General features: G+C 32.7%; 1 long non-coding RNA gene across 1 annotated transcript; it reads left to right on the top strand.

Annotated features, from left to right (window-relative positions):
* Positions 1-12,117: 12,117 nt before the first annotated feature.
* On the top strand, positions 12,118-12,674 carry LOC115887007. The gene is made up of 3 exons (XR_004050989.1): positions 12,118-12,282; positions 12,357-12,438; positions 12,631-12,674. It is a non-coding gene; the product is annotated as an uncharacterized LOC115887007 (long non-coding RNA).
* The last annotated feature ends 847 nt before the right edge of the window (positions 12,675-13,521 follow it).

Genomic DNA, 13,521 nt, shown 5'->3' with positions numbered 1-13,521 from the left:
ACTATAATATTTTTTACTTATTTGGGACACTCTGTATCTTGTAAAAATATTTTTAAATTGTAGCTCTAATAGTCCTTCAACGAACCCAAAACTTACAATTTGTAAAAATCTAATTGTTTAGCTACAATACTCCGTGTCGTATGTGGTGAACAACCCTGTAGATATATTCAGAATTACTAATTACTCGTTGTTCATTATTATAGACATAGAGGGTTACAAACAGCATTAAAAAGGCTAAAGATAAGTAAAACTTTATACTGATAAGTTTTCTGTACCAATATTAGACAAAATAGGTAGTAGGTATATTTCATATTATAACATTATGATAATGTAATTCCATACTCACAACCGTTGTAACACTAGTTACACCACCCCGCAGAAATTCAATATTATTATAAATAAATCATTTATTTTACACCCCTCAAAAGGTAGCACATCTAGAACCATAAATATACAAATGTATAGTTTTTATTTAAGTGTTACAGTAAGCTATACAGCATTATAATAACCAATACTTACCATGCACTGACACAGTTCGTAGATAGGTCGATTTGTTGAGCGAACTAGAGGTGGGAATTCTAGTTCCCTGGGAGGAACTAGTTCCTTAGTTCTAGTTCCTCCAGAGGAATAGTTCCTTGAACTAGGTCTTTAGTTCACAATAGTTCCCGACTAACATTGACATCCCCCTTGCTTGCTAATGCGTTTAGTTGTCAGTCAAAACTATTCACAGTATGATCTGTATAATTTTTATAATGTACGGAGATATAACGAGACGTGTAATTGTGTATGTTAAAAACATATAGGTAAGTTTTATTGCAGATAAAAAAAATAAAAAAGAAACTCAAATTAGAGTTTAAAAAACTATGTCACAAATCAATTGGAGCAAATATTACAAAAATTTTACGAAAAAAAATTGTCTAAAAATTCAGAATATTGTAGCATTAGAAGGTATAAAAAAAATGATGGAATATTTTTTATAAGAATTTTCTTTAAAAAAATATTAAAACAACTAATACTATGCGACGGAGCTGTTCGCCGGTGAGCAATGGGTCGTAAGCTAGTGAAAATTAAATTGTGATACTTACGCCTTTATAATATACTGGGCGCCACTCAGTTTTCCATTTACTTTCGAAAACTTCTAAGTTGAGAACTGAGAAATCAACTCAGAATATAGGTATTACTTATTTTAGGAATTACACAAATGAAACGCTGAGATAAACTAATAACTAAGTATAATTAATAATTAAATGTTAAGTAGAATAAAATAAGACTATGAAAAATTTGATGTTCGAAAACATTTGTTGGTAAATTATATGTATCAAAATAGATCACTCAAAATGGTAGTTAAATCTGCACGCTTCTGAATATTAATATTTATTAATTATTCCGCAAAAAGTCTGGCGATCTTGGTACCAAAATGTAGGGACTCTTTATATTAAAAAAACCGTACTATGTAGATATCAGAAATATGCATAACATGAATAAAATATTTCAAAGTGACTCTAAAGCAATTAAATATATAATATGCCTGAAGGGCTTAATGCATTCAAATAAACTTAAATTAAATAGATATAAAATGAAATGATCTGGCCTTCTTTTTATCCGTTCTGGTGAACTGCTACTGGAACTGGATTCTGATAAAAACGTCTCTGCACAGACAGGATCGAAAACTTGTGTGGATTCAGGAGATTCCTCCGTTATTCCCGGTGTGAAATGTAGGGACAAAACGTGGCCCAAATGTCAGGTACAAAAAACAAAATGGCAACAGAAAATGCTACCATAAAACAAAATGCGTACCATAAAATAAAACCCTGTACAAAAAAAAAAGGTATTAGGAAACGTTACGTTTAAAATAAGTCTTACCTCTGCTCAGAGGGTTTTCCCAAACAAATTGGCAAAATGCCAACAAACACCGATAGCTCTATCGGTTTGAGCCTTTACCACCAATATGGCGAGGGAAGGTAGGCACGAAGAGTGACTATACACCGTCAGATATAAAGTGACCAACAAACTTCGAAGAAAACCAACAACTTTGAAGAAAAAAATAAAAGATAATAGCAGTACTTAGAATGCCATCTCGGTGCGAGAACTTAAACTTGATTTATTTAAATAAAATAATTCTGTACATTTATATAAATTATGTGTATTTTAAATAAAATGCTTCAATATCTACTTCGTTTTATAAGATATTTCTGAATTTTAGGGACCTGAAGTGAAACATTTCCATAAAATATTTAAAAGACAAGCTAAAAATCAAAAACAGTATTTACAATTTTGACAATTTTCTATGGTAATTACGCCGGCTGTGGCAATAGACAATGCCGAATCCATCGTCGTCGCCTTGTATTATATCTCGGATCTGCCGACTGAGTAGATTCCCGTGAACTAGTCTTTTAATTAGTTTCTCCATGTCCGGATCCGATAACATACGGCTGGCACTCCCCACGCCTGCCTAGCATTAATCGCGCTGGCTGATCCATACGTAAACTAGTCTTTTATTTAGTTCCTCTAGTTCCTTTAGGTCCGGATCCAATAACATTATGCTGGCACTCCCCACTCCTGTCTAGCATCGATCGCGCTGGCCCGATCCGTACGTACGTAAACTAGTCTTTTATTTAGTTTTAGTTCCTCTAGGTCCGGATCCGATAACGTACGGCTTGCACTCCCCACGCCTGCCTAGCATTAATGGCGCTGGCTGATCCATACGTAAACTAGTCTTTTATTTAGTTCCTTTAGGTCCGGATCCGATAACATTATGCTGGCACTCCCCACTCCTGCCTAGCATCGATCGCGCTGGCCCGATCCGTACGTACGTAAACTAATCTTTTATTTAGTTTTAGTTCCTCTAGGTCCGGATCCGATAACGTACGGGTGGCACTCCCCACTCCTGCCTAGCATCGGGCTACGCGCGCTGGCCGATCCCTCGCCGTCGCATATTATTATACATGTATATCGGTCACAGTCTCGATCTCGGAATAGGTCCTGAGGAACTAGTTCCTTTCATTCCGGGGTTGGAATAGTTCATTGGAACTAGTTCGTTCACGAACTACACACCTCTAGCGCGAACGGGCCCGTGCGATGAGTTGCGCGGCGATTTGACAGAATATCGATTTTTGGGCGAACCATTAAAAGAAATATAACAAACAAAATGGACAAATTTCCAGACGAACTAACGGATCGTATCCACGAACCGCATCGACGACGCCCCGCATCGATCATCTTCCGTTTTAAACTTTGTCAGCTGTCATAAAACGATTCTAGAAAATTAAATTTTACAGAATTCATAAGTAAAACTTTTAAACTATAATTGGCTGTAATACTAAATCTAAATGGAAATAAAATATTAGTACGCCTATGACTCAAGAGTTTCATGAGTGACACGTGGCGACAGAAATTCCAAATGGCTTCCAAATCTTCGAGTGGTGGGAAAGAAGTAAGGAATCTCTTAACATTGAGACGGTCCTTTGACCGTCTTTGATTGTCTTGAATATTAGTCATAGTTGCCAGGTCTAGGAAATTTCCCTAAATCTAGTAAGAATTAAAATTTAAATCATAGAAGTAAATTTTCGGAAAACATATTTTTTAGACAAAATTTAATGTGTGTTTTAATTTTGTTCCCAAACTTGGCATTTCTAATAGTATCATCAGAAAATATCTTTTAATAATTATACACTACTCAAAACAATTATCGCATATTTGAATAAAAGTAATTATTACATATTTCTAACTGAAGCATGCATTTTTCTGTCTTTCTCTTGTGAGTTTTTTAGGATAATTAGGGTATGCACTGACATGTAATTTTTAGTCGGCCGACTTTGGACTTGGTTGCAAAAGTGAAAACAATACATTCTTATGGAGCCGATCGGGCCAATATTTGATTGCATTGCGTAGCCTTAGGCTATGCGCTGACAGGTAATTTTAATCGGCCGACTATTTAGTTGCATATTTGTAACCAATATATTCTTATGGATATATATGAATATATTCTTATGGCCCACGTGCAATCAAATAGTCGGCCGATCGACTTCATAAGTATGTCTGCGCGTAGGCTTGTTTTATCGAATTTCCCTCCACAGTCCAAGTCAAGGAATTCAAAATGTCTTGTTTTTCAAATTAATATTTTTTTAGAAAATATGCGATAATTGTTTTGAATAGTTTATTTTTTTTTTAAATGTAATTTGTCTTTATTGAGATTTAAAACAAAAATTCTAACCAGAAAACGAAAACTATTCTAACTAATGATATTATTTGACAATATGCTATTAGTTATGCAGAGGTTGTTAGAAGAAGTTTATCTGGCAACACTGAGTGCAGTCTCGAATTATCATCGGTATCGGAGTCGATTTGTGCTCCCACCATGCTCATTCTTAATCCTGCCTACACGTTTACGAACCGGCAACACTGTATCCCCCCTTTTATTTTGCGTCTCTCTCTGTCAACCGGTCAATTTTATTATTCTCTGTCGTATCCATTCAAATCCTATACACAGTAATTAAATGACTAGGACGGTATATGCATATCATAGTTACTGAAAATTATCAAAAAAAAAATAAATAATACAAATAATAATAAAACTTCTGGTATAAAATTGACACAGATCAATATCTGTGTCTACTTTATATCAATGTCCACAGTATCCATACCAATGTATGGATCGAAATCTAATCTATATGATGACTCTGGTTTAATTCATCGACGTAATTAAAGCATTTTGGAAAATAAATTATTGAGAATCTTAATTTCTTACTACCAAAGTCTAACATTCAAATGTTGTCTAATATTAATGGCTTAAAAAGTAACGCCTTTTAAATATTAAGCAATGGGTTAGAAACACCTTAAAAAATATATATCGGTTAAACCTCACTATAGTCGAGTTATCCACGCAGTTCTACATTGAGACAGGGATTTCTATCGACACGATGAGTTAACTGGTTTATAAAGTATAATTGAACAATTTTGGCAGAATCCTTTATGGAAATGTCATCTTATGGGTTTCTGTCTCTGCTTAGTATGCATATATGTATATGTTAAATTGTCACAATTTAATAAATCCATGTATTGATGGCCGTTAAATTGGTTTCATTTTGGTTGCATTCAATAAACATATTTATAATTTCAGCTATTTTTGTCTCAAAAAAAATGCTTTCTTCACCGCATTCATTAATTTGCAACCATCAGTTCTTTAAACATCTACGTATAGAAAAATCAAGATAATACATTCGGACTGGACGCGAATATAATTATACGATCAAACGAACTTACCTGAAGTGAAGTTCGATCGTAATTATATGAGTCGTCCAGTCCGAATGTATTATCTTCCCACCCTTCCCGTTTTGCCCATGGTCACTTGAATTAATGAATAAATCTTTGAAAAATGAATACCGACCGCCGCGCCAGGGCCGGTGCCGCCACCTAGACTAGCAACGGGAGGGAATTTAGCTTATAGCTTTAAAATTGTGAACGCAGGGACGGTACTACGTATAGAAAAATCAAGATAATACATTCGGACTGGACGCCTCATATAATTACGATCGAACTTCACTTCAGGTAAGTTCGTTTGATCGTATAATTAAATATAAAACAATAGTAACTCGTAGACTAATAAAATAAGATTACACTCACATGTATCCAAATTGAAACAAACTAAAATATTATTCTATAGTTGCAAATTTAGACGTTTTAATTTTTAAAAGATTTAAGTAACAAAAAAAATTATCATACAAGTAATAAAAAAATATAGACCATAGAATATAAGTCTAATGATACAATTAATACATTTCCAGAACTTTGGAAACTAAAAATTTTAAAATTACTAAAAAACAATTTTTATTTATAATATTCCTAATTACATACATTACAAAACCCGATCACTTTTGCGGTTTACTATTTTTGTTCCTGAGACATGCTTTGTTAAATATTAGTAATTTATTTTTTAGTTTTTCCTTAATATATCATAAAGTGAGTATTTTATAAAATTATAAATTCATTAATATATCGAGTTTTCTATTCTTTTTTGGCGTAACTCTAAAAGAAGCGTTGTTATTTTTAATTAAATAATAAATTCTTAATCTTATGTACAACTTTCTCGTAGACAAGGGTGGTTCAAACTCTCGGTAGGGGTGGTTCGGTACAAGGGTGGTTCAAACCGAAAATTTAAAAATAGTTCATATAAATTATTTCCTGGTTTTTCAGGTAGAAATTTTTCATTATTTCTTAAAAACACTTTTTCGAATTTCCTTCAGATTGCCCAGTTGAGTATGGTGGAGAAAATATACCATTTTACATTTTTGGAGATGAAGCATTTCCGCTTAGAATTGAGTATATAATTCCAGGAAGATTATTATCACAAGAAAAGAGAATTTTCAATTATCGGTTTGTATAATAATAATGTGTATATTGCTTTAAAATTAATAATTATGCACGTTTTGTTAGCCTAAGTAGAGCTAGAAGGGTTTCAGAGAATACTTTTGGGATATGCGTAACAAGATGGCGCATCTTTCGTAGACCATTTAGATTTGGGACAAATAAAGAGTTAATTTCACTCATTCAAGATCATTTATTTGTGTTTTTTTCAAATATACCTTTTTTGCTAATTGTAATAACTGAATTTCAAGATCTAAACAATCTTGATTCAATGTCCCCAACATTTCAGACAAACGCTGGCATATTGGATTTATGGTCGTTGGAGAAATTGCAATTGGTGGTGGAAGTAAATTTTTTATTGCTTCAACGATTATGGAGGCTGAATCCTCTCTTGTTAAGTAATTAAAATATTTAGCAAATAATTATAAAAAATCAATATTAATCTTAGTTTTTACCTTTTGGAGTTTGAGGTTCAGGAGTTGTGGAGGTAGAAACTGTTAATGTATCTTGTACTGGAACTATGTTGGTTATCGTACTAAAACAAAAAAAGATATAAATAGGAATAGTTGTAAAATTCAAAGGACTAAGTATTTATAATGATATAATAAATACTAACGCTCGTGGTGCCAGACAATCTTTTAAAAATTTCATGGATTCATAATGTTTCCATTTCTTTTTTTTTTGACTCCACGCCAGAGCCACTGGGCACATGTACCTCTTCTTCTCCTTTTACTTTTACAAATTGGTCTCTTAAATGTTTCCATTTCTTTTGCAAACAAGGAATGGAATATTTTTCTAAAAATATATATATATTTTTATATTAACATCCAAAAACAAAAAAAATACTTTCTGCCAAAAAACTCTGCAATTTCTAGCCATGCCTTACCTTTATCTAGTAAAAACCTACCCTTTGTGAAAGCTTCAGTTTAAAATTCCAGAGGATAGGTTTTACCTCTACATTAGCAATTAAAAGTTCCTCAAACGTACAAATATATTGGCATCGACATGCTCTGATTGTGTCGAGTCATCCTTTCTTGTGTAAAGGACAAAAATATGTGATTTAATAAAACATCTTCAATATAAATAGAAAAATGGTATCACGGGATCATAGCCACATAATACAACCACTAGCAAAATGCATAAGATTACGCTTGGTGTCACTGATCATGTGATACCATTTTTGTATACTTACTAAAATGTTAACTTTTTATAGAGATTATAATACAACCACAAGTAAAATGAATAAGATTGCACTCGATGTCATTGATGCTATCATCAAAAGTTATGTGAATTTTAGTATATTGGGGGACATATAGACAAGCTAAATGCTTACTGTGTATCAGTTTCAGTTTCGAATGTTTCGACAGAGTATAACAAACGAACGAGTAGCGACAGCAAGCGTCGGAACCTTTGATGTTTGATGTTCCAATTTTAGCCGCCGGCATTGAAGGTGATCCTGACTAAATACACTGCTGAAAACGTGAACTATGTCGAATACAATGTAAAAAACTTGAAGTCGACTCATAGTACACTTTATAATACATGGTTAAATGTACTTACCGATCGCATTTTTACGTTTCTTAGACCGTGAACGCTACTGGTTGCGCTAACGAGCTAGGGAATGTACTGCAGGGCCCCACTCCGTTTCCTAGACAGGGGCCGCAACGCCACCGACACCGACGTGCCTTATTATTTCGCGCGTTTTTGGCACGCTGATGCTTTGACTGGCCAGATTTATTCATTAGCTATGGTGCCAGTGAGTCGTCCACGTGCAAGTTAGAAGTGTTATTTCGCCTAGTTTGTTTGTAATACGAAAATAGGCTTAACAATATATATCAAGGCGGAAAAGATTCTGTAACTGAAGTTATAAAAACGTTTGATTGTAATAGCAGAATAATTAATATCGATCAAAACAAAGTTATTCTGAGAACCAACATCGAAAGAGATATAGATATTACTGCAAAAAAATTGGATTAAAAACTTTTCTAAAGCTACTTTTACAGAATGGATTGTAAACAGAACTTATCCTAAAATAAAAAACTGCAGTATCGAAAAGATTGGATTTGTCAACACAATGCTAAAAATAAGGAAAGAAAAACAAGCAGCGTTAGGGAAAGAAACAGGAACTGCGGCGCCAAAATCTTTATCAAGGTTAAAAATGAAAACAAATTTTCAAGATGCAGGGATCCGTTGCTTAAGGAAGGTCTAAACGCCATTGTAGAAGTAAGTTTGTTTGAATGTATATAGACAATATAACGTATAATAATGTATATAGATAATATAACAACAATATTATTTAAATAACTTTAGGTGCATTTTACGCATAGCCACAGAGTTACGGTGGCAGAAGCCTATAGTTATCTACGAGTAAGCTCGTCTACTAAAGATCAATTTTTGAAGTACTTCAGTGAAGGATTGACTCCTAGCCAAGCCAAAATTTTTTTTATCACTTGAAGTGGTAGCCTAATGGCTACCACTTCCGACACGACGGCGACGGCTTCATTTCCTTTTTCGAAGCGAACGACTTTCTCAAGTCTATTTTGGATACATTTGGAATAATCAACCGCGTTAACATCCATCACAGGCCACATCTTTCGATTTTTTCGATTCAATGGCCTTTGGGATCGAAGGCGAAGTTAAGCATTCCTTGAGAAGAGGACAAAATGTGTTTTTATTCAACACTGTGTTTATATTTTCTGCTTTCGAGTGCCACTCCCGTATGGGTAATGAGTGGCACTCAGTATATAGCGGCTTGAAAACACTGAAGGCAGGTTGTTGAGTATTATATATATATATATAGTTATATATATATATATATATATATATATATATATATATATATATATGGGTGCAGTTTGGCGGAAGGGCGTACAAAATAATGCCATTTTTATCGCACCACTTGCATAAATGCCATATCAGATGTGATGCCCGTCAATGAACAATATTTCTGGTTTCGGAGTGTTATTGTCTTATAGCCATTTATCGACACCATTTACAATACATTCAAAAAATACTTCGCTTCTCATCCACCCCCTCCACCCGATGCAATATGGTTTTCGTAAAAATCGAGGTACACTGGACCACTTAGTAGGTATGGAGATGGATATTCACGAAAACTTTTTACACAAAAAGCATTTAATAGCTGTTTTTCTAGATTCTCCGACCAGGTGTAAAAAGTAGGATTCTTTGATTTTACGTCAACGCAACAAAAAGTGTAAAAACTAAATTGCCTCAAGTAGAAAGCGTCTTGGATGGGGGTCTTCGGTAAGGGATGAACTTGTTGCAAATCAAAGCAAAATGTCTTACTCTTATCAGGAATTTCATTGATCAGTTTGTAGAACGCATTAGCTCTCAGTTTATGTATTCTCAATTCTGTAATCAGCTTTGCTTTGTTCTCAGTATTTGGTTTTATAATATTTTTAAAGTTTATGCAAGTTCCACAGACATCGGGTGCAGGCGACGAAAACCCAACGTTGAATTCATTGTAGAAAATTCTTTTGAACATTGATTTTGTCGCACGGAAATTGAGATGCGCATCGTTAAACATTTTCCATAGCTTTTCTAAGTTCAACTGACAGGAGAGGTACACACGACTTACTGCGGTTGTAGTGGCTTTCACTTGCTGGCAAGTTATTCAAAAAATCCCGAATTTTTAGCTTTTTGTCCAAATTTTTGTGAGCATAACGATCCCCACCACCATTTTCTTTAGGAACGTCTCCATCTTGCAGGGTCCTCAGTATAGCCTGGGTTCTGGTTTTTGAAACACTAAAGGCTGAAGCAAAAAACTGTCTACAAACTGACACCATAGAAAATTTTCGTCCACGAGAAACTCGGAAAAGGTAAGAAGCAATCATCATTTTGGTCTTTCTTTTTCCCTTCATTCACACCATCCCTTGGCCCCTTCCTTTTTGGCAGACGAAGAGACACAAGATGACATAATTTCTGGAAAATTTTGTTTGGTATCTCGAAAAACTTTTGTCTTGCTAGTAAAATATCAGACGTTTTTACGAGGGCACATTGCAAGGACTTTGTGTTATGAGTACACGGTCTCACAAAACCCCTTAAGTTAGTATTCTCATCAGAATACCTATAACGATAAAGAAATACGAGGTTAGATCTTGGCTATAAATAAATTTAAAAAAATACCTTTGTCGTTTCAGAATATCGGCTTTCGAAATTTTAGGCTGTTTTTTCCTACTGCCAACATTAATATTCTCCACTCTGGTATCCATATTAAAACATCTTCACTGCAAAAACTTTCACAAAGATCAAAGATAAGCCGACAAACAAACGCCACACGTTCAAAAAAACAAAACAAAACACAGTTGATAGAACGAGGTTATGTCGCAAGTGCATTTTAGTGATGTCTTATTTTATTTTACTCGATACAAATAATAATGACCGATCGATACCGAAAAATAGTTCAATGTGGACTTGTTTGTTTTTGTCTTAAATCGGTATTTACCCATAAGGAATACTAGTGGACATGTGTCATGAAAAAGATAAAGATAACATTTTTTATATAAAATACTGAAATAAAGTACAATTCATTTAATTTCTTTAAAATATATAGCCATTTCATAATAATAATATATATTTCATAATAATAATAATTTTCAAAATTTATTTCATCCTGAATTTCCAAATACTGTTTTCTTTCTTCAGGATGATTTCTCTTTATGTGAACATGCACAGTCATATAAGAGGGTTGATTTGGAAAAATTGTAGGCCCAGCATTTTCTGTAGGTTTTGGGCGTGACCTAGTTAGAGTTAATATTGTGACCTTTTAGCCGAATTCTCCCTTATCACATGGCATTCTGCAAAATGCTTCTTACAAACAGCAGAAGTATAGCATTTGTTAGTGAAACCTTTTTCGTGATGGATAGCAGATATCCATTTCTTATGTTTTTTGGGGTCCTTTGGGGAAGATAACGTAGAAACAGATCCTGAGGACTTATTATAATTGATGCTACAACAAGGCACAGAACAATGTCGCGGCATTTTTTATTTCACAAAGTAAAAATAAATAAACGAAAACTGTTTACCTAAAAATATACGTCACTTACGTTGGTTTAACACTATACACTAACACTAACGCTATTAATTATGTTTTTATATCAATTCCCCCACTTTTTCCTAGCCCGGACACAGTTTTTTTAATTTTACCGAAAGTATGTTTTTTTTCGCGGGTACGATGTTATGAATCGGATCTAGATAGTTCACTATTCATTCAAAGTACACTCAAAATTATTTAGTATAATTTTATTAGCATAGAAACGCGTAAAAACATAAATTTGTTGCGAAACTAATGAAACCAATAGGTTTGTTTACGACTACTAATTCTCGACCACTTCGGTAGAACTGTCAAAACAGTCAGGCCTTAAATATTAGCACAGATAACACATAATCCAGATGGCTCCTTACGTGTTAAAAATTGTCACCCTAATTTCACTCCAATTTGGAAAAATATTGGAGTGACATTTGAATAGTCTGAAATTTTTAGATTTCTTTTCTCACTTTTTTGGGAGGTTTTGCTTCTTTTGCACAGATGTCGCTTGCACTTCAGTTGCGTGGTTGCCAAACGTTATATCGAAATATATTTCATTTCATTATGAATATATAAAATTAAAGGTATACCAAATTAAAAATTATGTAATTTATAAACATGAAATAGATATGTTAAATTAATACATAAATATTTAACTTAATACGTTTATTATTATCTTATTATCTATTAATTTATCGTCCCACGTCATTTACCAGTTGCCTAATTACGAAAAGTTTCATATGACATTAACCTCAAAAATGATCTTTGAAAACAAACAACAACAAACAGAGCAACAAATGAACAAATAACTACATAATGACTGATAATGATAAGTGATAAAAATAACTTTAATGATATGAAGGCTGATGAAGGTAATTATAAACATTATTTTGAGTTTGTTTAATAAAATATAGGATACTATATATAACTAAGCAAAATCAAACAGTTTTAGACAACCAATACAAGATTTAGAACTTGACATCGTGATAAACAAATTGTACATTCAGCAACTCGTTTAAATATTATAGGTAAGTAATATTTTCACAAAACTAAACATTTTAGCATAAAATCACAGAAAATATATAGAATATTACCTATGATAAAATGTTAAATACTGATGTATATTATTCTAATCACATTTAAATTTAAACTCAAAATTTTCATAAAAAGAAAATGATAATTTTTCGTAAATATAAAGTAAATAATATTACATATTTCAGGTTGATTGACGAATACTCTACAGTTGATTAGAGCCCATGATGATGCGAAGATAATTAATATCACCTAACTTCAAGAAACCAGCGTAAAGAAGTTTACATTCACAACTCATCTAACCATTATAGGTAATAATTTACAAAATTAGTCATTTTTGATTATAATATTAAGGTACTTAGGTACATTTTTATCTTCTAGTCAGTAATGTCGTCATAATTTAAATGAACTCACAGATAGCAATGGGGCACTGCACCGAAGCAGTATTACAAAATATGTGAAATAAAACTGTAATACAAATTGCTCTATAAAATTTAATAGAAATAAATTTATTTATGAAAATTAAGTTATGAAGTTTTATTTTTCCTAGGAAAAAAATAACATTTATATTTTGATCAATTTAGAACATTACAGTTAAAAAAATATGTGTTAGAATAACATATTTTTAATAAAATTGCAGCTTTTAATTTTTATACTTTTTTGCTTTTATATCAATAAGAACTAACGTAAGGAACAATTCATATTTATACTATGAAAACACATGCATATTTTTTGATGTTTTTAAAACCAGTGAATGATGTTGAAATATACTACACCTATTATTCTTATTAACTAACTTTAATTACAAACTTACACATTATTGTCATTGGAAATAAATTAATTTGGATATTCTATTTGTTTAGAAACTTTTTTACCTATTGTAGTTTTTTTAAAACCTACTTGATTTAAAACAAAAAAATGTCACCTGTTGTGACAAAATAAGGTCTTTTTTACTAGAAAACAATCTAGTGAGCTTTTCTAATAATACTTTATTTGATATACCATATGATCGAAAAAACGGCGTCAGCGATGGCTATGAAATGAAGATCGCTGTCATTTTAAATGTAAATTTATATGGG

This window comes from Sitophilus oryzae, unplaced genomic scaffold (genome assembly GCF_002938485.1).
Source record: "Sitophilus oryzae breed Bouriz unplaced genomic scaffold, Soryzae_2.0 scaffold_551_pilon_pilon, whole genome shotgun sequence".
In the NCBI taxonomy this organism is placed as follows: Eukaryota; Metazoa; Arthropoda; class Insecta; order Coleoptera; family Curculionidae; genus Sitophilus; species Sitophilus oryzae.
This window is presented reverse-complemented; position numbering and strand designations above follow the sequence as displayed.